The 23,280-nt window shown below is 45.1% G+C and overlaps 1 protein-coding gene and 1 non-coding gene across 2 annotated transcripts in view; both read left to right on the top strand.

The window, feature by feature from the left end:
• Positions 1–23,280, top strand: part of LOC144482281 (uncharacterized) — a 319,714-nt gene that overhangs the window by 254,262 nt on the left and 42,172 nt on the right. The gene's annotated exons all lie outside the window — the stretch shown is intronic.
• trnaw-cca (transfer RNA tryptophan (anticodon CCA)) lies at positions 7,379–7,450 on the top strand. Its single transcript has one exon. It is a non-coding gene; the product is annotated as a tRNA-Trp (tRNA).

Raw genomic sequence — 23,280 nt, forward strand, 5'->3', positions numbered from 1 at the left:
TGTACAATGGGTTTCAGGATGCCCTCGACATAGCCGGAGAGGTTCTCGCACAGGGTCCCATTGCCCGATACGATGGGACGGCCGGGTGTGTTTGCCTTGTGCATCTTCGGGAGGCAGTAGAGATCTCCAACGCGGGAGTACGTGGGATGAGAGCACGGAGGGTGTTCTGAAGGTTTTAGGAACAGTTTGAATTTCTCAATCTCTTATTTATAACCCGCGGTAATCAGACCTCGTTCAGCAATTTAAAACGGAGCAAATCTCAGCTCAGTGGAAAAGCAGAAACATAGAAATTACCAACCAACCCCTTCACACAGGCTTCACAGGGACAGAGGGAAACGGCTGATTTCTGATCCTCTCCCCTGAAAGCTGTCGGGAATGTTACAATGGAAGGTTTGGAGAGAATCGCCGACTCGATCCCGCCGGTGGAACAGGCAGCTTTGTGTCCGGAGAATAGGGAGCGCCGGGGGGAGGCAGATCTTAAAGCGCTGCAATGAACTCAGGTCCTGTGTGTGCACAAATCTGGCTGATTCCGTCCTCTGGGAAAGCTGCGGAATAAACAGATCAGCCCGAAAATAACCTTTTCATTTCCGTCTGTACTCTGTTGCGGGAGCGGCTCCCAGATCACCCGAAATAACGAATAAATAATCGTATTATGAATTTAATTCTGCTGCTGCGAAACTGTGAATATAGTTATCATTAAATCTAAAGAACTACCTTCCAATGTGGTGTTTCTCCTCATTGTCCATCATAAATCCCAGACTAGAATTTAACATCCGCTCTCAGTTCAGTTTGATTGTCCCTTCAATGTGAAAGTGTGTGTAAGGGGCGGGTATGAAGTCCCATTCACAGCATTCTGCACCGGGACAAATCTCTATCCTCCAGAAAGACATTTCTCATTCACTCAATAAGGGAAAAGATGGTGGGAGGAGAGAGTGACAGAGAGAAAGAGGGAGAGGCAGCGACACCAGCGGTGGGAGGAAAGCGTGACAGAGCGAGAGAGAGGGATTGACAGCGACACCACAGGTGGGCGGAGGGAGTGACAGAGAAAGGAAGAGGCAGCGACACCAGCGGTGTGAGGAGAGAGTGACAGAGCGAAAGAGAGGGAAAGGCACCGACACCAGCGGTGGGAGGAGAGAGTGACAGAGCGAGAAAGGGAGAGACAGCGACACCAGCGGTGGAAGGAGAGAGTGACATTTTTAAGCTATAAACCAATAAAAACTTCCAATTCCTTCTCTGGCTCTCCGATTGCTTCAAAGTTGGATTGACATGAGAGTGACTAACCCGAGCCTGACCTTTGCTGTCACCTCACAAACCGCTCACAATGATGATTAACAGAGATTAAGCTGACGGAATCTGTATTTGAGTTACAAAATGTATTTTGTTTCAACAGACAAATATTTGTAGGAACCGGAATAAATGTGATGTTTCTTCCGGAATTTACAGGGAAGAGAGTCACGAGCTCCTTATCACACACAGTCCGTACATTGTCACTGACGGAGCTCAGGGACACAGACAGCTCATCAGTTCCACAGTCTCAGACAGCATAAATTGTTCCAAAGACGACAAATTTTGAATCCATCAATCAAACAGAGCAGGAGAGACAGATGTTGTGGCCATGTCACCCCCAACTCAGTACAACTGACAGGGGGATCCATAAATCCCAGTCCAGATTCTCACCCACTATCAGATAATCACAGTGTCAATCCCACAATAGAGCAGCCTTAGAGACTGACAGATGAGAGAATAATTCTCAAACACAGGTTCAGTGTCAGGAGCTGAAAAATACAGACTGTTTGCTGCACTCATTCACAGGAGCTGTGTCTGAGTGATAGGGAATAATTCTGACACACCAGTAATATCACTGAGAGATTTAGAAAGAGCACAAGACACACACAGTGAAAAGCATACTAATGGAAGATAAGAGAGTGAGACGTGACTGAAAAATATCAAATTAAAGCTATAATTTCAAACAGCATCATAGACTTACATAGATAATTAATTCCACTGACAGGTACAGAATGAAGCAGCAGTGCACTTAAAGTTGCATCTGACCGATATATCTTTATAATTGACACCCTCAGAATTACCCCCAGTCAAATTCAAATACAGAATAGTACCAGAAACAGAAACTTTTGAAATTATTCCCACAGTGACTGTGTGTCCTGGGCAGACCATAGCTAAGTGGATGCAATGAACCATGAGGACAAATCCTACCATGTACACCACCAGGCAGCTCATGGCTCCACAATGTGATTCTGCGGTGGGACAGCACTTACCAAACAATCTTCATTACGCTCAGAATTACACCGGCAATGTAACGAGAAGAACAGAGTATAAACAAATCAGCATCTTCCTTTTCAGAGATGGGAAGGAACCACTGTGCTCAGTGCTTTTGTTGTGTTCATTCATGGGATTTGGGCATCACTGGCTAGGCCAGGATTTATTGCCCACCCATAATTGCCCTGGGAAAGGTGGTGCTGAGCTGTTTGCCTCAGCTGCTGCAGTCAGCATGCACATGCACAATGCTGTCGGGAGGGAGAGGGAAAGTGGGCAGGATCGGAGAATCATAGAATCCCTACAGTGCAGAAGGAGGCCATTGAGCCCATCGAGTCTGCACCGACCACAGTCCCATTCTGGCCATATCCGCATAACCCAACATACTTACCCTGCTACTGCTCCTGAAGAAGTGACAATTTAGCAATCCATTAGGATCTCGGATACATTCATGGAAGAAAAGTAATTGAATCCCACAGTGGCCCATCGAGACTGCACCGATTTCCCTGTAAACCTTTCAAATCTGCCTTTCCCGATATTGAACAAACACATCGGAGGGACTCACACACATCACGTGTGAACTCCTCCGATAGACATTGAGCGGTTTACCGTGAGCTGGTTCTATTTACTGTATTCAGACACACATCTGGCATAAAAGTACCCATGTTCAGGATGTCATTCACACACATAGTTTTCTGCTCTGAAATCAGGTGTGCTCCTTCGGTAACACGATGTGTTTCTTTTTTAACTTTATTAATATAGGATATGTGTGTCGCTGGCCTGGGAAGCATTTAATGTTCAAAATTAATTATCTTTGAGAATTTGGCGGGGAATTCATTCTTGAGCCACTGCAGTCCATGTGATGTTTGTACACAAACTGTGCTGTTAGGGAGGGAGTTCCAGGATTGTGAGCCAGCCACAGACTCTGCGTCATATTTGCAAGTCAGGATGCTGTGTGCCTCTGAGTGTAACTTGCAGGTGGTCCTTGTTTCTCTGTATCTGCTGCCCTTGTGCTTCCAGGTAGGACGTTTCACGGGTTTGGATGGTGCCTGGCACAGGAGAAAAAGCAATATCAGGAGTGGAATTTGAACCCACACCTCCGGAGAAGACCATGAATTTAACACAGCACCTTAGACCACTTGGCCATCCTGGCTTTGCATGGTGCCTGGTGCAGGAGAAAAAAATCGATGTCAGGAATGGTATTTGAACCCATACTTCCACAGGAGACTGCGACCTGAACGCAGCGCGTTGATCTTCATGGCATTTGAATCTCGATGTGCTTTTGCATTTTTCAACACCAACCAGAGTCCTGTATCTGAATCCCATCCCTCCCCAAGCCGCCGGGGCGTGAGGAGTTTCTCATTGCTGCATTGCCCTGTTTGCTCAAATCCACAATGATCCAATTCCCACCCCACCTGTTCCTGACACGAAGGTGTTGAGAGTGTAAGATCTGAGCAATGTGAAGTGTCCAATTGGAGAGTTACATCCTGGCGACAGCATTATCCCTCCACAGCTGCTTTTGGAGCTGCTGAATATTTCCAGCATTTCCTCTTTCTGATTTTGTGCCTTCATTGCAGGAGTTCATTCACTGACAACCCAAAACTTGTCTCTGGGGCTCAGCTCCAGACACAGCTTTTCTGTGATCTTCTCACAGACAAGTTCACTCTTCACTTTCTGACACCCATGCTTTAAAATCGGCTGTTTTCACACTCAGCATCCTGAGGCATTGCCTTCAAACCTCACCCCACCCTCCACCCACCCACCAGGTCTCAGTGGTATAATTATTTCTTAGGAATTCACAAGGGCAAAGGGATCACAGTGTCCGTGTATGAATACAAGGGGTTAATTCACACTCACTGAAAATGAGTGAATCTCCATCACACACACACACACGCACACAGCCTCTCACAGACGAACACTCACCCATCTCCCACCACGACAGATGGCGAAATTCGAAATCAATAAAAATATCTGGAATTAATGGCCTTGAATCGACTTTCGTAAAACTAAGACAACTGCAGCACTAATGTTCTTCAGGGAAGGAATTCTTACCTGGCCTGACTTACATGTAATTCCAGACCCACAGCAACGTGGCTGCCCTTGGAGATGGCCTACCAAGCCACTCAGTTCAAAGGAAATTTGGAGGCCTTGGCCTTGTGGTATCATCACTGAAATCTAAAACTTAGCTTGTAGTCTAGGGACCCGGGTTCAAATCCTGCCATGGCAGCTGGTGGAATTTGAATTCAATAAAAAAAATCTGGAATTAAGGATCTCCTGATGACCATGAAACCTTTGTCGATTGTTGTACGAATCTATCTGGTCCTCTGGGGACCAAAATCTGCCGTCTTTACACAGTCTGCCCGACATGTGGTTCCAGAGCCACAGCAATGTGGTTGACTCTCAATTGCCCGCAGGCAACTCGAGTTGGTCACTAAAGGGTGGCACGGTAGCACAGTGGTTAGCACTGCTGCTTCACAGCGCCAGGGTCCTGGGTTCGATTCCCGGCTTGGGTCACTGTCTGTGTGGAGTTTGCACATTCTCCTCGTGTCTGCGTGGGTTTCCTCCGGGTGCTCCGGTTTCCTCCCACAGTCCAAAAGATGTGCGGGTTAGGTTGATTGGCCATGCTAAAATTGCCCCTTAGTGTCCTGGGATGTGTGGATTAGCGGGTAAAATATGTTGGGATATGGGGGTAGGGCCTGGGTGGGATTGTGGTCGGTGCAGACTCGATGGGCCGAATGGCCTCTTTCTGTACTGTAGGGCTTCTATGATTCTTCTATGAAATGCTGGTCAGCCAGCGGCACCCACGTCCCATGAATTAATTAAAAAAAAATTGCAAGCCCAGTCAGCAATGCTGAAAAAAATACACCGGAGATTCAGAATGAGGAGCTCCATCAACTCGTTTACAATCCCAGAGATTGCAAATGCAGAATGGATTCCAAACTAATTTACAGTTCTGGGAGTTGACTGCCAGAACAAATGTACACGCGCAGTTCTACCAACAGAATCAGAAAGATCCCAATCCTGGAACAGCAGCAGATAATGCAAAACATATTCTGAATATGACACAGGTATAAAGGTAAAGTCTCCATAGACCCAAATGACCATCCACCGTTTCCCATCTCAATAGGGAGAGCTTAATGGTGATGATTTAGCCTCAGGATTACCACACCTCAGGCGAGGGGCAAGGCTGAGATATCTAATATGCTATCTAATAGCACATCTGCATTGTCTTTGCCGTAAATTTGTATCAACTTCTTGTTTTCAGTTATAAACCGGAGGATACAGTATGCTTTATTAACGGCTCTTAAAAACTGTCCTGCCACCTTCAATGACATATACACATGTCCAAATATGTCCCGCTGTTCTTGCACCCCCTTTTGGAATTAAATCCTTTATTTTATATTGTCACTTTGTGTTCTTCCCAACAAAATGAATCACTTCATTCATCATCTGCCACATGTCCTCCCATTCCACCAACCTGTCTGTGTCGTTTCAGAGTTCTACTGGAATTTCTGTAGCTCTTTTCACAACCATAGGACGTCCCAAAATACTTTAATGATGACAAAGTATTTTTGAAATGTAATCGCTGCCCAATTGCTGAACTTTTCAACTGTTTGTTCGACGACATCAGACATTCCCATATGGGAACGGGGAATAGTTGCTGCAGCAATGTCTCTGTGGCACAAAGAATGGCATTTTTGATTTGATTTATTATTGTCACATGTATTAACATACAGTGAAAAGTATTGTTTCTTGCGCGCTCTACAGACAAAACATACCATTCATAGAGAAGGAAACAAGAGCGTGCAGAATGTAGTGTTACAGTCATAGCTAGGGTGCAGAGAAAGATCAACTTAATGCAAGGGAAGTCCATTCAAGGTAAGTCTGTGAATTCGGATGTTCAGGATCCCGTCGCAGAGGGAGGTGCCGAGGCCCAGGCCACAGAGTTTGGAGATGAGTTTCGTGGGAATAATAGTGTTGAAGGCTGAGCTGTAGTCAATAAATAGGAGTCTGACAGAGGTGTCCTTGTTATCTAGGTGTTCCAGGGTTGAGTGCAGGGCCAGGGAAATGGCGTCAGCTGTGGGCCTTTTGTGGCAGTAGGTACCGGCATGTTGGACTGCTAGTCATTGTCTTGTGAGATGTTCAAAGGTTGTGGGTCCGAATCTCATCGGAGTCAGGTTTTCGGGTAGAATTTGAAGAAATTAGGAACTGGTGTTGTGAAACTGCCACCTCGAACTTCATAGAATGCCTGTAGTGTAAAAGGAGGACATTCGGCCCATCAGGCCTGCACCGACAACAATCCCACCCAGACCGTTTCCCCGTGACCCCACATATTTACCGTTCTAATCCTCCTAACACTAAGGGGCTATTTAGCATGGCCAAACCAGCTAATACAGCACTAATTTTCATGGCTGACCTGCCGATTCTGGAAAGACAAAATCTGCCACTGGGGCCGCAAATGAAGCTGCCGTCTGCTTTGGAGCTTCTGAAACCACATGGTGGCAAACTCCTGTCCAAAGCTGGTGTCCTGATTTGAATCGATTGTCAGGTCGAGTTTCTCATAGCATGAGAATTATGGGAATATGGAATTGTTCTGGACAGCCTGTGTCCCCAAACTTCATCTTGGTTCCGTGAACATCAAAATGCTAAACGAACCATCAGTTGGGGGTCAGAGCAAATGCATCACCAACGAGAATAGGATTCGAACCCACGCATGCAGAGAACAATGGATTAGCAATGCATCGCCTTAATCACTCGGCCACCTCGTCACAGAATGAGTGCTCACCAAGCTTTGACAAAGGGTCATCTGGACTCGACATGTCAGCTCTTTACTTGCGGATGCTGCCAGACCTGCTGAGAATTTCTAGCGTTTTCTCTTTTGACTTCTCACCAAACCAGGGTGTTTTAACACCCGTAACAAAGAACATATTTCTCCCACAGGATAATGCTGTGTTGCTGCTTTCTTGTTAATCCGGTTCGCTGCTACTCTTCCATTCGGTGTGTAACCACAGAAAGTAAAGAGGGAGACAGTTCCATTCCCTGGTCCCAGTTTGATTTTGAATTCACCGAACATAACCCGGATGTAAAAAGCAGCAAGCAGTCTGAGCTTGTGGCGCAACGGTAGCGCGTCTGACTCCAGATCAGAAGGTTGCGTGTTCAAATCACGTCAGGCTCACGAAGCTTTTCAGAGTCGGATTTTGTATTTGGGTAAAATTGGTATCTTGGTAAAGTTGATTGTTTGCGATTGTTCCCGAAATGACAGATTTCAAAACGATGGTAGAAATGATATTTTAGGGATGCTTCCGGTTCGCATGCTCAGTTTTGTTTTTGCACAGTTTTATATCTGAAACAATGTGTCAGAGTTGTGAGGTGTTCATTGCTTGCAAAATTAAAGCAAGGTCCACAGACTCAGATGTTTCTCTGGGTCATCAAAGGAGAGAGCTGACTGCTGGTGATTTAACAGGATGTTGGGAAGCGCACCCTGGCTGGACAATAACACTTAACATCAGCCCGAATCAAACATACTGAGAAGGACACACAGAGAAGCAGTAAGATATGATCAGGACACACACACAGCGATCGACAGAGAAGGTACCGAACAAACCAACAAGATACTGAGATGGAAAAACTGATTATGTTTGAAAAGGGATTTTCTGTTACACAAAGATAGACCTTGTTTTAAAATGTATTTCATGTAAGTGTAACTGCACTCTCTGCTGTGTAACTGTTCTCTCTGTTGTGAAACTGTGTCTCTGCCGTTGACAGATCTTTGCTGTGGTTGTGTCACATTCATCCCTGTTGTGTAAATATATTCATAAGACATGGGAGCAGAATTATGCCACTTGGCTCTTTGAGTCTGCTCCACCATTCAATCATATATTTCTCTCATCCTCATTATCCTGCCTTTTCTCCATAACCCATGATCCCCTTATTAATCAAGAACCTATCTATCTCTGTCTTAAAGACACGCAATGACCTGACCTCCACAGCCTTCTGCAGCAAAGAGTTCCACCGATTCACCACTCTCTGGCTGAAGAAATTCCTCCTCATCTCTGTTTTGAAGAATCGTCCCTTTTGCCTGAGGTTGTGCCCTCTGTTTCTAATTTTTCCTATGAGTGGAAACATCCTCTCCATGCCCACCCTATCCGGGCCTCGCAGTATCCTATAGGTTTCAATAAGATCCCCCCTCATTCCTCTAAACTCGAAGGAATACAGATCCAGAGTCCTCAACTGTTCCTCATACGACAAGCTCTTCATTCCAGGGACCATTCTTGTGAACCTCCTCTCGACCCTTTCCAAGGCCAGCACATCCTTCCTTAGTTATGGGACCCAAAACTGCTCACAATATTCCAAATGGGGTCTGACCAGATTCCCGGTTGTGTAAATATGAGCCATCTTGAGCAGAATTTTTATTTTCTGTTCTGCAAAGGTGTTTCTTGTTCGGTGAAATGTTCTCTGTTTTTCAGTGAAGATGTTTTCTGTGGGAAAACAATCAACAGGAATTTCAAGGCCGCAATTTCTGAGGCTTGGTTTCAAGACCAGACTTATTTCGGCCGAATGGCCTACTCCTGTTTCTGTTTTTGATCAATGATTCTGTGTATCAAATCAGTGAATTTAAATTTCACCAGCTGCCATGGTGGGACTTACTCCATGCCTCCAAAGATCAGTGCGGGCCTCTGGTTTACCAGCCCAGTGACATAACCTTTCATCCCTGTAAACAAAAACACTTCATTCAGCTCATTATTAAACCTCGTCCTGAATTTCAATCACCCAATCGATACAAAGCATTTTGCTCCAGTGAGGAACATCAATAATTTATCCAGATCAAACAGATATTGTGGAATTGTTCAGAGCTAAGATTATTTTAGAATTGAATTAATAAAATAACAAGGACGTACATTCTGAGAAAGCACCCTGCAATGTTTGGAAGAAAATGTGGATTTAATATGACGTGGGAGATCGGTTCCCAGGAAGCTCCACCAGAAACGACCGTGACAGGACCCAAACCTGCAATTTTCTGATATCATTACTACAACCCCCAAAGTCAGACACTTGATCCATAAGGCCACACGGTCAGCTCATAACTACTGCAACCTGATGTTAGTACCATGTGAATAAATACTGTGAAAATATTCTTTTCGTTCTATCTCTAGATGATCCACTGATTCCTAGATCCCTGAAAATACAAGGGAAAGTTCCAGCTGCTGTACATTGTATGTTTTGATGATAAAAGAGCCTTTCACGATGTGAGTTGTGAAGATTCATGAAACATGAGGGATGGAGTATTAATGTATGATTATAAGAGCAAGAGCAAGACAATGTTGGAGCTGTACAAAACTTTGGTGAGGCCACAGTTGGAGCACTGAGTGCAGTTCTGGTCAAATCACTAGAGAAAGGATATGATTGTACTGGAGAGGGTGCAGAGGCCATTCACCAGGATGTTGACTGGGATGGAGAATTTGAACTATGAAGAGAGACTATATTGGCTCGCGTCATTTTCTTTACAGCAGAGAAGTCTGAGGGGAGACCTGATTGAGGTATATAACATTATGAGGGTTATGGAAAGGGTGGACAGGAAGCAGCTGCTTCTCTTAGTTGCAGGGTTGATACCAAGGAAGCAGAATTTTAAGATGAGGGGCAGAAAGTTTAGAGGGGATTTGAGAGAAACATTTTTTCATCCAAAGCATGGTCAGAGTCTGCATTGCAATGCCTGGAAAGGTAGTAGAGGTGGGAAAACTCACTAATTTTACAAAGTATGTGGATGAACACTTGAAATGTCATAACTTTCAATGCTATGAGCCAAGTGCTGGAAGGTAGGAATACTTGTAGATTTAATGTAGGTTTGTTGGTGCAGACGTGATGGGTCAAAGCACCTCTTCTGTACTGTATGTCTCTCGCTATTGTCCTCAGACTTGGCTTCTCACGGACATGTGTCACCACTCTCTCCCCATGGTGGCACAGTGGTTAGCACTGCTGCCTCACAGAGCCAGTGACCCGGGTTTGATTCCAGGCTTGGATCACTCTCTGTGCACTGTCTGCACATTCTCCCTGTGTCTGCGTGAGTGTTCTCCGGGTGCTCCATTTTCCTCCCACAGTCCAAAAAATGCACTTGTTAAGTGCATTGACCATGTTAAATTCTCCCTCAGTGTATCCGCACAGGTGCTGGAGTGGGGCAACTAGAGAATTTTCACAGTAACTTCATTGCAGTTTTAATGTAAGCCGACTTGCGATGTTAATAAACGAACCTAAAACACTCCACAAATACATGCAGTCAGTGATCCTAACCCAGTGAACCAACACAAACCCCGTTCAGTAAAAACTGCAGCCAAACAAGGTTGTGTCACTGCACCAATTCTCTTTTCCATTTTCCTCACTGCAACACTGCACCTGTTCAGCCTGCACCATCCTGATGAGAAAGACAAAATCTCTCTTCAGTAATTGAGCTCCAGGCTGCAGGTAAAGCTTGTGTGGGTGCTCACGCAGAAACTTAGCCCCAGCTCACTGAGCATTCCTTCTGAGAAGCAGATGAGACTTTAGTTTGCAACATGCAGAAAACTAAAGATCAGTTCCAACATTCCTGACTCGGAAACACCCCCAGAAGCAGCATCTCCACATATTCGATTCCCTCCAACAGTGATGGCTATGCTTTCAATTCTCAGGGACCCAGCTCCAGAATTCCCTCTCTAAACCTCACTGCCTCCATTTTCCTTTCCTCCCCTTTCATTTCTATCGCGTTTCCTATATTTATTTCCTCCTTTCTTTCCCCCGAGTTCTACTTCTCTCACGCTCTGACTTTCACCAATCCTGTTGTTGCTTTAACTATCGTAAGTAAATTAGAGTTGTACAACGGTAATTCTAATAGCGGTTCCGCTTTAAGGATTCTTCACCCGCCTCCAGCTGTCTGATTTCTTTCGCCGCGGCTTTTGCCGCGGATCGAATTGTATGACGCAGTGACGCTGGGCTGGAGAAACAGCGCCGCATTCCGATTGGTGTATGTGTTACAGCGGCGTTTCTAGATTGGTTCAGGCCGATGTCAATCGTGATGTGGGCGGGTGTTGTGTGAAGCATGTCGCTCTATTGGTCAAGATTAAAACGTCATTTCCATTGTTCGCGCACATTTCACAGACTGAGCTCACTGATTGGATGATGCAGCCATCACTCAATCAGCGCAGAGCGTCTATTGGATGACAGAAATAACTCAATTTCTGATTGGTTTCCTTAGCTGTCGGTCACAGGTCGGTGACTGTGATTGGACAGAGGGCGGGGAATACACTGGTCCCATCAGACACCGGGCGGCGGTAAATTTCCGGCCAGTGGCTTCAGTCCCCGGGCCCGGATCCTGAGCTGGCGGCGGGGCTTCGGATGGGGGAAGGGTTTTGGGAGCGGGAATCCCGCCCCGCCCGGCTGTCAATCCGCAGCTCAGGGTTTCGAATGGCGGCTTCCTGTGTAAACATGTCACGCTGCAGCTCCCCAGTCTCGGCGCTGCAAACCCCGTCACACCAATCAGCACAGAGACTGGGATCTTCCTGTGTTCTTGTGTGGGGTGCAGTGCCACACCGGGTTAGAGAACCTCACTCTGCATAGGCCAGGGAGAAATACTGGAATCTTCCGGTGCCCTGTGGTGACTCTCAGTGGGTCTCCCTCATTGTTTGGTTCTAATAGCAGCCTCTCTCTCTCTTGCAGTCAGTCTGGCTGTTCCTGACTGAGCAGAATGGCCTGATCTCACCACGCATATTGAGATGGAGGAGCTGCCGGCCGAGACGAAGATGATTGAGAACTCCAGCCTTCTCGACACTCGTTTACTGAGGCCCAGCCGTTCATTCATCATTAGTTTCCTCAGGTTGTCAGGTACATTAACATCTTCATGTGCTGCGAACACTGACCTGACAAGTGGGGAGGTATCAGAGCAGGATGGTGCAGTCAACCATGTCAATAGTGTGGACAGATGGAGAGATTGTTCAGCTGGGTAAGATGGCACTCCCCAGTTCCATTCTTCTCTTTCTGGTCGTAAGCACAACATCACCCGCAATGGTTTCTCTTCCCACTCCTGTGCTGTTACCTCCCGAATCCCCCAAGGATCTATCCTTGGCCCCCCCACAAGGCACATTGACTCTGTTCCACCAAGAACAGCAACAACATCAGACAATACATAAATAGAAATCGCACTATGTTTCTGACAGGTTTTCCAAAAGTCACTGCATTCACCACAAAATCGGGCAAAGCTTTTGAAATAACAATTCTATGTGGGTAAACAAAGTGACGATTGAGACGTGAACCAAATTTCTGTCGTTTATTATGACACACAAAATACAGTAACTGTGAGTAAAGAACTTTTCAAGCTTGAGTAGTAAGGCCATGTATCACAGAATATTACAGTGCAGAAGAGGCCCTTCGGCTCATCGAGTCTGCACCGATGCAGGAAATGCCCTGACCTGGGCACCTAATCCCACTTGCCAGCACTTGGCCCATAGCCGTGAATGTTATGGCATGCAAAGTACTCATCCAGGTACTTTTTAAAGGATGTGAGGCACCCCGCCTCCACCACTTTCCCAGGCAATGCATTCCTGACTGTCACCACCCTCTGGGTAAAAACATTTTTCCTCAAATACCCCCTAAACCTCACACCCCTCACTTTTAACTTGTGTCCCCTCATAACTGACCCTTCAACTAAGGGGAACAGCTGCTCCCTATCCACCTTGTCCATTCCCCTCAATCTTAAACACCTCAATCAGGTCGCCCCCTCAGTCTCCTCTGCTTCAACAACAACAACCCAAGCGTATCCAACCTCTCTTCATAACTTAAATGTTCCATCCCAGGCAGCGTCCTGGTAAATCTCCTCTGCACCCCCTCCAATGCAGTCACATCCTTTCTATAATGTGACAACCAGAACTGCACACACAATTCCAGCTGTGGCCTCACCAAAGCTCTACACATCAGGACATCTCTGCTTTTGTAATCTATACTCTGATTGATAAAGGTGAATGTGCCATACACCTTTTTCACCACACTATTAACCTGCCTTTCTGCCTTCAGAGATCTATGAACAAACACGCCAAGGTCCCTTTGTTGTTCGGAAGTTCCCAGTACCAGACCTTTCACAGAGTACTTCCATGTCAAATTAAAATGTATCAATTTATAAACTTGAACTGAACCATAAATCAGCCTTCTCTAAAGATTGCAATCCAAAATCTCTTAATGCCTCATAAAATATTCCCCACATTCCTTCCATTTTCCTGGTAACATGTCTTTCCGCTCTATGAGCTGTATTTCTCTTTGAAAATGTGGATTCCAAACTGTGGATTCAGGCTCCAGATGTGGGCGTAGTAGCAGCTTATAGTGTTTCAGATCTTCAGCTTCAACCCCATTTTACTCCTTGATTTTTGGAGAAACCAAAGTTTGTCTATTTCAGCCTTAACTGTCATAGAATCCTTACAGTGCAGATGAAGGCCATTTGGCCCGTCGAGTCTACGCCGACTCTCTGACACAGCATCTCATCCAGAACCTATCCTGGTAACCCCACATATTTATCCTGCTAATCTCACTCACCAATATTAGGGAAGCTGGTAAAAGAGGTGGAGGAGTGGCATTGTTGATCAAGGATAGTTTAACGGCTGCAGAAAGGCACTTCGAGGGGGATCTGCACACTGAGGTAATATGGGCTCAAGTTAGAAATAGGAAAGGAGCGGTCATGTTGTTCGGAGTTTACTATCGGCCCCCAAATAGTAATAGAGATGTGGAGGAAGAAATTGCTAAGCAGATTATGGATATGTGTGGGGGTCACAGGGCAGTTGCCATGGGGGACTTTAACTTTCCAAATATTGATTGGAACCTTTGTAGGTCAAATAGTTTGGATGGGGCAGTTTTTGTGCAGTGTGTGCAGGAGGGTTTCCTGACACAATATGTGGATAGGCCGACAAGAGGTGAGGCCACATTGGATTTGGTACTGGGAAATGAACCGGGCCAAGTGTTAGATTTGGTTGTGGGAGAGCACTTTGGAGATCGTGACCACAATTCGGTGTCTTTTGTTATTGCAATGGAGAGGGATAGGGCCGTACGGCAGGGCAAGGTTAACAATTGCGGGAAAGGTAATTATGATGCGATTAGGCAAGAATTAGGGGGCATAAGATGGGAACAGAAACTGTCAGGGAAAAGCACTAATGAAAAGTGGAACTTTTTCAAGGAACAAATACTGGGTGTCCTTGATAGGTATGTCCCTGTCAGGCAGGGAGGAAATGGCCGAGTGAGGGAACCATGGTTCACGAAAGAGGGGGAAGTCTTTTGAAAAGGAAGAGGGAAGCTTATGTAGGGATGAGGAAACAAGGTTCAGATGGCTCGATTGAGGGTTACAAGTTAACAAGGAATGAGCTGAAAAAGGGGCTTAGGAGAGCTCGGAGGGGACATGAGAAGTCCTTGGCGGGTCGGATCAAGGAAAACCCCAAGGCTTTTTACTCTTATGTGAGGAATAAAAGAATGACCAGGGTGAGGTTAGGGCCAGTCAAGGACAGGAGTGGGAACTTGTGTATGGAGTCAGTAGAGATAGGCGAGGTGATGAATGAATACTTTTCTTCAGTGTTCACCAAGGAGAGGGGCCATGTTTTTGAGGAAGAGAAGGTGTTACAGGCTAATAGGCTGGAGGAAATAGTTGTCCGGAGGGAGGATGTACTGGCAGTTTTGAATAAACTGAAGGTCGATAAGTCCCCTGGCCCTGATGAAATATATCCTAGGATTCTTTGGGAGGCAAGGGATGAGATTGCAGAGCCTTTGGCTTTGATCTTTGGGTCCTCACTGTCCACGGGGATGGTGCCAGAGGACTGGAGAGTGGCGAATGTTGTTCCTCTGTTTAAGAAAGGGAATAGAAATGACCTTGGTAATTATCGACCGGTTAGTCTTACTTCGGTGGTTGGTAAATTGATGGAAAAGGTCCTTAGGGATTGGGATTTACGACCATTTAGAAAGATGCGGATTAATCCGGGATAGTCAGCATGGATTCGTGAAGGGCAAGTCGTGCCTCACAAATTTGATTGAATTTTTTGAGGAGGTATCTAAGTGTGATGATGAAGGTAGGGCAGTTGATGTCATATACAAGGATTTTAGTAAGGCGTTTGATAAGGTCCCCCATGGTCGGCTTATGATGAAAGTAAGGAGGTGTGGGATAGAGGGAAAGTTGGACGATTGGATAGGTAACTGGCTATCTGATCGAAGACAGAGGGTGGTGGTGGATGGAAAATTTTCGGTCTGGAGGCAGGTTGCTAGCGGAGTGCCACAGGGATCAGTGCTTGGTCTTCTGCTCTTTGTGATTTTTATTAATGACTTAGAGGAGTGGGCTGAAGGGTGGATCAGTAAATTTGCTGATGACACCAAGATTGGAGGAGTAGTGGATGAGGTGGGGGGTTGTTGTAGGCTGCAAAGAGACATAGATAGGATGCAAAGCTGGGCTGCAAAATGGCAAATGGAGTTTAACCCTGATAAATGTGAGGTGATTCATTTTGGTAGGACTAATTTAAATGTGGATTACAGGGTCAAAGGTAGGGTTCTGAAGACTGTGGAGGAACAGAGAGATCTTGGGGTCCAAATCCACAGATCTCTAAAGGTTGCCACTCAAGTGGATAGAGCTGTGAAGAAGGCCTATAGTGTGTTAGCTTTTATTAACAGGGGGTTGGAGTTTAAGAGCCGTGGGGTTATGCTTCAACTATACAGGACCTTGGTGAGACCACATTTGGAATATTGTGTGCAGTACTGGTCACCTCACTATAAGGAGGATGTGGAAGCGCTGGTAAGAGTGCAGAGGAGATTTACCAGGATGCTGCCTGGTTTGGAGGGTAGGTCTTATGAGGAAAGGTTGAGGGAGCTCGGGCTGTTCTCTCTGGGGCGGAGGAGTCTGAGGGGAGACTTAATAGAGGTTTATAACATGATGAAGGGGATAGATAGAATGAACGTTCAAAGACTTTTTCCTCAGGTGGATGGAGCTATTACAAGGGGGCATAACTATTGGGTTCATGGTGGGAGATATAGGAAGGATATCAGAGGTAGGTTCTTTACGCAGAGAGTGGTTGGGGTGTGGAATGGACTGCCCGCAGTGATAGTGGAGTCAGACACTTTAGGAACATTTAAGCGGTTATTGGATAGGCACATGGAGCACACCAGGATGATAGGGAGTTGGATAGCTTGATCTTGGTTTCAGAAAAAGCTCAGCACAACATCGTGGGCCGAAGGGCCTGTTCTGTGCTGTACTGTTCTATGTTCTAATATATTTGGGACACTAAGGGGCAATCCAGCATGGTCAATCCACTTAACATTTGGAGCATGGGAGGAAATGCAAACAAGGGGAGGATGTGCAAACTTTACACAGACAATCACCCAAGGTGGAATTGAACCTGGGTCCCTGGAACTTGAATACAGTATCCGAGTGTGGGATTTACTCACACTCTGATACAGTGAGAGTGTGGGATTTACTCACTCTGATACAGTGTGAGTGTGTGGGATTTACTCACTATGTTGGTTTGTGAAGGTGGGGTTCATTTTGTATCTTTCAGTCTCAGGGACTGCATGTGACAGATGGAGACTCATTGTGTATTTGCCAGTTAGTGGGGGCTGAGAGTGAGCGCGGGATTCATTCACTCCCTGAGATGATATGCCAGTTTGGGATTAATGTTGTAGCTGTCCTTCTCGGCCACTATATGAGGGGGCTGGGTTTATTCTGTACCTATCAGTCTTTGTAACCATCTGTGAGATTCATCCTGTATTTGTCAGTCTCTGGCAGCGTGAATCAGTGTGATATTGATTGGATATCTTTCAGTCTGTGGCATTGAGTGTGCTCTGCTGTTCAATGTGATAGTGGAATTCAGTCTGTATCTGTCAGCTACTCACATTGAATTGGAACGTGGGAATCGTTCTCAAAATCTGGGAATCTTTGACACCAATTCTGCATCTGTTTATCTTCAGTGCTGTTTGTGAGAGTGGGATTAATTCTGTCAGTCGGTGGTACTGTCTGAGAGATTGGGATCAATTGACAGGGCCCTGCATATAAATATATGCTGCCTCTGGCCTGTGTAAGTGAGACACATTGTTATATATGAGGAACTTCAGTTTTTGAGATAAACTGGTGAAGTTGGGACCACGTTCCTTGGAGCAGAGAAGGTTGAGAGGAGATTTGATAACAGTATTCAGAATCATGGGGAGTCTGGACAGAGTTGACAGAGAAAAACTGTCCCCATTGTTGGATGGGTTGAGAAGCAGAGGGAACAGACTTAAGGGAATTGGGAAAGGGAGGAATGGATACATGAGGAGAAACGTTTTCAAACAGCGAGTGGTTATGGTCTGGGATGTGGGGCCTGACAGTGCGCTAGAGGCAGCTTCAATCAAGGCCTTCAAGAAAGAATTGGATTATTGCCTGAAAATGAAGAATGTGCAGAGATGTGGGGAGAAGGCGGATGAATGGCCCGAGGTGTGTTACTCACTTGGAGAGCCAGAACTTGACAGGCCAAATATCCTCTTTCAGTCGTGTAACAAGTGTGTCTCTCTGTGAGTTTGACTATGTTGATTACGCACATCAGATTCTGGTGCTGTATGTGAATGTGGAATTCATGCTGTGTCTGTCAGGATCTGGTGCTGGGTGTGAATGTGGGATTATTATGTGGAAAACCCGTTTGAAAATGTGGGTCTGTAACTCCCATTCTTTAATAGCTGTGTGGTGTTAGAATGTAACCGGTGACAACTTTGATTGGATGTAATGAGACTAATGGGAACAAGATGTAAGGGTCAGCTGACCCAGTGAACCATGGAACCAATTACAGAGTGATGTAATAGTCAGCTGACTCACTATAAATAAGGAACTATGCAGAATTTTGGAGAGCTTGGATTGGCCCAGGCAAGACCCTAAGTTTGGAGTCATGATGTTTCTTATTAAACCCTTTCTTTGATTTATAAGTTGGAGTAAGTTTTGTTGTATTTTCATTAGCTGCATTTTGAAGAGTTCCTTCTGAAGAAACATGTGCTGTTTGTGCACATTCGGCAGTCTATGTGGGTTTGTGATGATTTCTGACCATGTCAGTGGTACCATATATGTGTGTCAGATTGATTCGTGTCATTCAGGATCAGGTACTGTCAGTGAGTTCAGTAACAGTCTGTCTCTGTCAGTGTCTGGTAATGAACATGTGCTCGAGAATGATTCTGAATCTGTCAGCTGCTCTGACAGTGCAGGATTCATTACATAACCTCAGGCTCTGTGGCTGTTTAACAATCTGAATTCATTCCACGTTGAAATTTCAGCACAGAAACAGACCATTAATGTTGTGGGTTTTAATGGAATTATTGAGAATTTGGCCTAGTGTTAAATCACTTTCTATTTGAACACAATTGGGAAGGACCATGGATCTTTTCATCTCACAATCGTTGCAAAGTGAAAGAAAGTGATATTCAAATTTTATTAATCAAATTGATGCTTTCATCATTCACTCTGGTTGTAAGAACTTTATACTTGAATGTTTGGCTTAGCTATCACTGTTAGAATATAATATCTGCCATACACTGTATGAGGCATCAGGTTGGGTATGTGATCTGTATCTCAATCTGTACTCATCAAATTTATATGTATTCTTATTTTAATGATCACAGTTGGTGTCTCAGGTTATCCGATCATTCAGTTGTATCTGGCATTTAACTTAATTCCAGCCAATGCTGCAATATTTTAGGACTGACACACTGACAATCTGATAGTGGGTGAGAATTTGGACTGGGATTTATGTATCTCTCTGTCAGTGGTACTGAGTTGGGGGTGACATGGGAACAATGTCTGTCTCTCCTGCTCTGACCGATTGTGGATTTAAAATATATCTCTGGAACCACATCCAGTCCATGCTGGCTCTCCATGCAACAATCCAGTCAGTCTCACTCTCCTGCTCTATCCCCAGAGCCCTATCAGTTTATTTCCCTCAAATGTCCATCGCAATTCATCTTTCAAATTATTAATCGTCTCTGCTTCCACCCTCAGAGGCAGCGACTTCCAGGTTGTTACTCGCTGCATGAGAAGTTCTTCCACACACATCCCCTCTCTGTCTCATCCCAAAACCTTCAACTGGTGCATCGTCCTTGTATTCTCAGCGAATGGGATCAGCATTTCTTTGTCTAGTTGATCCACACCTGCCATAATCCTGTCCACCTCTATCAAATGTCCCCCTCAATCTGCTTTGCTCCAAAAATATCAACCCCAGCTTCTCCAACCTAATCTTGTAGCTAAAACCCCTCATTGCTGAAACCATTCTGGTCAATCTCCTCTGTACCCACTGAACGATCCTCACGTTTCCTCAAGGGTGCTGAGCAGAACTGGACTCAATACTGCAGCTGTAGTCCAATCAAAGCTTTCTAAAGGCTCAGCATAACTTGCATGGTTCTGTACTCAATGCCTCTGTGTCCCCATGGGGAGGGTCACTCATGTGGATGGGGAGGGTCTGAACTAACCTGGCAGGGGGATGGACATCAGTGTATAGAAGTAGAAAGGAGGAATATCTCGAGAAAGAAGTAGTTCCATATAAGATCGGAGTAGATGAAGAAGGAATCTAAGAGGAATACACGGACAGGTTTAGAATGCATGTGTGTAATCGCACAGTGTGGTGAATAAGGTTGGTGAGTTAGAAGCACAAATAGCCATTTGGGAATACAATACACTGGCAATGATGACAAAGTGGTTTAGAAATGGAGTGAACCGGGTGATTGCTATTCAATACAATGTGAACAGAAAAGACAGAGAAGGGAAGAAGGGAGGTGTGGTGAGAAAGAAATAGAGCAGCAAATCTGTTGGCAGATCATGCATTGCAGATACAGAATTAATTCTATTCTCACAGAGACGGACAGGAAGGTTGACCGCATGATCCAAGTGTCTGGAGGTGGTCACTTGAGTAACAGTGATCATTGTATCACAAGCTTGATATTAGCAAGGAACAATCTAAAGTAGCACTCTGAATGGGAAGAGAACTAACCTCAACAGGAGGAGCTGGGATTGAGTGAGAGTAAAATGGAGCCAAAATCTGACAGGAAAAACTGTGACAGGACAATGGGTGATTTTTCAGGAGATGTTTCAGGTACAGACTCGGTACATTCCAATCAGGGTGAAAGGGAGGGGAACCAAAGCCAGGGCTGGGTGATGAAGAAGATAGAAAATATAACGAAACAATGAAGAAGCCGCATGATGCATGTCAGAAGAATTCTTCAAGTGAGAACCGTTATACAAAGAGAACAAGAAAATAAAGAACAGTACAGCACAGGAACAGGCCCTTCAGCCCACGCCGAACACGTTGTACTATCGAGACCATCCACCTGTACCCCTCTATTCCCCGCCTGTTCATATGTCTATACAGATAAGTCTTAAATGTCGCGAACATATCTGCCTCAACCAACTCATTGGCAGTGCATTCCAAACCCTTTCTTTGATTTATAAGTTGGAGTAAGTTTTGTTGTATTTTCATTAGCTGCATTTTGAAGAGTTCCTCGCACATCTCCACTTAACCTTTCCCCCCCCTTAGCTTGTACTTGTGCCCCCTTGTAATTGTCACTGTCAAAAAGCTTCCAACTGTTCACCCTATCTATATCCCTCATAATTTTATAAACTTCTATCTCCCCTCAGCCTCCGTCTTTCCAGGGAGAACAATCCCATTTTATTTAATCTCTCCTTTTATAGCTAATACCTTCCATCCCAGGCAACATCCTGGCAAACCTTTCTGCGCTCTTTCCAAAGCCTCCACATTCCTCTGGTAGTGTGGTGACCAGAATTGAACACAGTATTCCAAATGTGGCCAAACCAACATTTTATGTAACTGTGACATAATTTGCCAACTTTTATACCCGATGCCCCGTCCAATGAAGACAAGCAAGTCATATGCTTTCTTCACCATCTTTTCCACCTGTGCTGCCACGTTTAAGGATCTGTGGATCTGCACGCCCAGATCTCTCTGGGTGTCGATACTCCTTACGGCTCTGCCATTTATTTTATAGCTCCCATCTGAACTGGATCTACCAAAATGAATTACCTCGCATTTGTCCGGATTAAATTCCACCTGCCATTTCTCTGCCCAATTTTCCAGTCTAGCTATATCCTGCTGTATTCACTGACCATCTTCATCACTATCCCCAACTCCAATCTTTGTATCATCCGCAAACTTGTTAATCAGTTCAGCTACATTTTCTTCCAAGTCATTTATATGTATTACAGACAGCAGAACACCTGCGGAACACCCCTAGTTACAGACCTCCATTCAGAAAAACACCCTTCCATCACTACCCTCTGTCTTCTGTCGTCAAGCCAGTTCTGAATCCATCTGGCTAGTTCACACCGATCCCATGTGATTTAATCTTTTGTACCAGCCTGCTATGAGGGACCTTTTCAAATGCTTAACTAAAGTCAAGGTAGACAACATCCACAGCACTTCCGTCGTCAATCATTTTTGTCACCTCCTCAAAAAACTGAATTAAATGAATGAGACATGACCTCCCTCCTGCAAAACCATGCCGTCTGTCGCTAATAAGACCATTCAGTTCCAAATCCTCTCATTAAAAATCTTCCCCAACAATTTCACTATCATTGACGTCAGGCTCACCAGCCTATAATTAACCGGGTTATCCTTGCTACCCTTCTTAAATAATGGGAAAACATTAGCTATCCTCCAATCCTGTAGGACCTCACCTGTGGCCAACGAGGAAACAAAGATTTCTGTTAAAGGCCCAACAATTTCAAATTTTGTCTCCTTCAGAAATCTGGAATAAATGCCATCTGGTCCTAGGAGTTTGTCCACCTTAATGCTTTTTAATTCACCTAACACTTCCTGCCTCATAATTTGTCCCAAAAGGCTTACATATCCCTCTGAGACACCACCAATCAACATGTCCCTCTCCATTGTGAATACCGATGCAAAGTACTCATGAAGGATCTCACCCATTTCCTTTGGTTCTACGCATTATTTCCCTCCTTCGTCCTTAAGTGGACCAACTCTTTCTCGAGCTACCCTCTTGTTCCTAATATCTGTACAAAATGCCTTGGGATTCTCCTTAATTCTGTCTGCCAAGGATATTTCTTGACCCCTTTTTGCCCTCCTAGCTCCCTGTTTGAGTTCTTTTCTACTTCCCCTATATTCTTCAAGTGCTTCATCTGTTTTTAGTTGCCTAGGCCTCATGTATGTATCCTTTTCCTTTTTGATTCGATTCACAATTTCCCTGGTCATCCACAGTTCCCGAATCCTGCCTTTCCTGTCCTTCCTTTTCACAGGCACATTCCAGTCCTGCACTCTGATCAACTGCTCCTTAAAAGACTCCCACATGTCAGATGTGGATTTACCCTCAAAGAGCCTCTCCCAAACAACAGCCTCCAAATCCGGCCTAATCTGGTTGCAGTTAGCCTTCCCTCAATTTAGCACCTTTCACCCGAGGACAACACTCGCCCTTTTCCATGAGTATCTGATAGCTTCCGGAGTTGTGATCACTGTCCGTTGCATGTTTCCTCACTGCAACTTTGATGACCTGGCTGGGCAAATTCCCCAGTACTAGGTCCAGTATAGCCCCTTTTCTAATCGGACTAGTCACATATTGTTCCAAAAAACCTTTGACACTCTTAAATTCCTCACCATCCGACCCCAAGCACTAAGGGATTTCCAGTCAATATGAGGAAAATTAAAGTCTCCCACTACAACAAACCTTTTATTTCTACATCTGTCCAGAATCTGTTTATATATCCGTTCAACTTCCATAGGCTGTTGTGAGGCCGGTAGTACACCCCTATCATAGCGACTTCCCCCTTCCTGTTTCTGAGCTCTACCCACAGTGTCTCGTTACATGATTCTTCCAAGTTGTCCTCCCTCTGTACAGCTGTAACATGTTCCCTCACCAGTATTGCAACTCCCACACCTCTTTAACCTTCCCCTCTGACTCGCCTAAAACACTTTATATTCTGGAATATTTAGCAATCAGTCCTGTCCCTTTTTTAACCAAGTCTCCATTGCTGCAACTACATCCAAGTTCTGC

The sequence above is a fragment of the Mustelus asterias genome, unplaced genomic scaffold (genome assembly GCF_964213995.1).
Source record: "Mustelus asterias unplaced genomic scaffold, sMusAst1.hap1.1 HAP1_SCAFFOLD_35, whole genome shotgun sequence".
In the NCBI taxonomy this organism is placed as follows: domain Eukaryota; kingdom Metazoa; phylum Chordata; class Chondrichthyes; order Carcharhiniformes; family Triakidae; genus Mustelus; species Mustelus asterias.